The 2,312-nt window shown below is 45.0% G+C and overlaps 1 non-coding gene across 1 annotated transcript; it reads right to left on the reverse strand.

Moving 5' to 3' along the window:
* Positions 1 to 1,956: 1,956 nt before the first annotated feature.
* trnaa-ugc (transfer RNA alanine (anticodon UGC)) lies at positions 1,957 to 2,029 on the reverse strand. The gene has a single exon. It is a non-coding gene; the product is annotated as a tRNA-Ala (tRNA).
* Positions 2,030 to 2,312: the final 283 nt, after the last annotated feature.

Here is a 2,312-nt window from a genome sequence, read left to right on the forward strand (position 1 = left end):
CTCTGGTCTGGACTAACTAATGGGGATATAGACCTGTCTGTCAGCACCATTATCCTACTACCTCTCTGGTCTGGACTAACTAATGGGGATATAGACCTGTCTGTTAGCACCATTATCCTACTACCTCTCTGGTCTGGACTAACTAATGGGGATATAGACCTGTCTATCAGCACCATTATCCTACTACCTCTCTGGTCTGGACTAACTAATGGGGATATAGACCTGTCTATCAGCACCATTATCCTGCTACCTCTCTGGTCTGGACTGGACTAACTAATGGGGATATAGACCTGTCTGTTAGCACCATTATCCTACTACCTCTCTGGTCTGGACTGGACTAACTAATGGGGATATAGACCTGTCTGTTAGCACCATTATCCTACTACCTCTCTGGTCTGGACTGGACTAACTAATGGGGATATAGACCTGTCTATCAGCATCATTATCCTGCTACCTCTCTGGTCTGGACTAACTAATGGGGTTATAGACCTGTCTATCAGCACCAATATCCTACTACCTCTCTGGTCTGGACTAACTAATGGGGATATAGACCTGTCTATCAGCACCATTATCCTGCTACCTCTCTGGTCTGGTCTGGACTAACTAATGGGGATATAGACCTGTCTGTCAGCACCGTTATCCTACTACCTCTCTGGTCTGGTCTGGACTAACTAATGGGGATATAGACCTGTCTATCAGCACCATTATCCTGCTACCTCTCTGGTCTGGACTGGACTAACTAATGGGGATATAGACCGGTCTGTTAGCACCATTATCCTACTACCTCTCTGGTCTGGACTGGACTAACTAATGGGGATATAGATCTATCTATCAGCACCATTATCCTGCTACCTCTCTGGTCTGGACTAACTAATGGGGATATTCGACCTGTCTATCAGCACCATTATCCTACTACCTCTCTGGTCTGGACTAACTAATGGGGATATAGACCTGTCTATCAGCACCATTATCCTAATACCTCTCTGGTCTGGTCTGGACTAATTAATGGGGATATAGACCTGTCTATCAGCACCATTATCCTAATACCTCTCTGGTCTGGTCTGGACTAACTAATGGGGATATAGACCTGTCTGTCAGCACCGTTATCCTACTACCTCTCTGGTCTGGTCTGGACTAACTAATGGGGTTATAGACCTGCCTATCAGCACCATTATCCTGCTACCTCTCTGGTCTGGACTAACTAATGGGGATATAGACCTGTCTGTCAGCACCATTATCCTACTACCTCTCTGGTCTGGACTAACTAATGGGGATATAGACCTGTCTATCAGCACCATTATCCTTCTACCTCTCTGGTCTGGACTAACTAATGGGGATATAGACCTGACCTACTAGATATAGACCTGACCTACTAGCTAACTAATGGGGATAACTGGACTAACTAATGGGGATATAGACCTGTCTGTCAGCACCATTATCCTACTACCTCTCTGGTCTGGACTAACTAATGGGGATATATACCTGTCTGTCAGCACCATTATCCTACTACCTCTCTGGTCTGGTCTGGACTAACTAATGGGGTTATAGACCTGTCTATCAGCACCATTATCCTGCTACCTCTCTGGTCTGGACTTGACTAACTAATGGGGATATAGACCTGTCTGTTAGCACCATTATCCTACTACCTCTCTGGTCTGGACTGGACTAACTAATGGGGATATAGATCATTCTATCAGCACCATTATCCTGCTACCTCTCTGGTCTGGACTAACTAATGGGGATATAGACCTGTCTATCAGCACCATTATCCTACTACCTCTCTGGTCTGGTCTGGACTAACTAATGGGGATATAGACCTGTCTATCAGCACCATTTACATTTACATTTTACATTTTAGTCATTTAGCAGACGCTCTTATCCAGAGCGACTTACAGTAGTGAATGCATACATTTCATTTTCATTTCATACAATTTTTTTTTTCTTCTTTTTGTACTTGGCCCCCCGTGGGAATCGAACCCACAACCCTGGCGTTGCAAACACCATGCTCTACCAACTGAGCTACGGGGACTAACTTATCCATTATCCTACTACCTCTCTGGTCTGGTGTGGACTAACTAATGGGGATACAGACCTGTCTATCAGCACCATTATCCTAATACCTCTCTGGTCTGGTCTGGACTAACTAATGGGGATATAGACCTGTCTGTCAGCACCATTATCCTACTAGCTCTCTGGTCTGGACTAACTAATGGGGATATAGACCTGTCTGTCAGCACCGTTATCCTACTACCTCTCTGGTCTGGTCTGGACTAACTAATGGGGATATAGACCTGCCTATCAGCACCATTATC

This window comes from Salmo salar, unplaced genomic scaffold (genome assembly GCF_905237065.1).
Source record: "Salmo salar unplaced genomic scaffold, Ssal_v3.1, whole genome shotgun sequence".
In the NCBI taxonomy this organism is placed as follows: domain Eukaryota; kingdom Metazoa; phylum Chordata; class Actinopteri; order Salmoniformes; family Salmonidae; genus Salmo; species Salmo salar.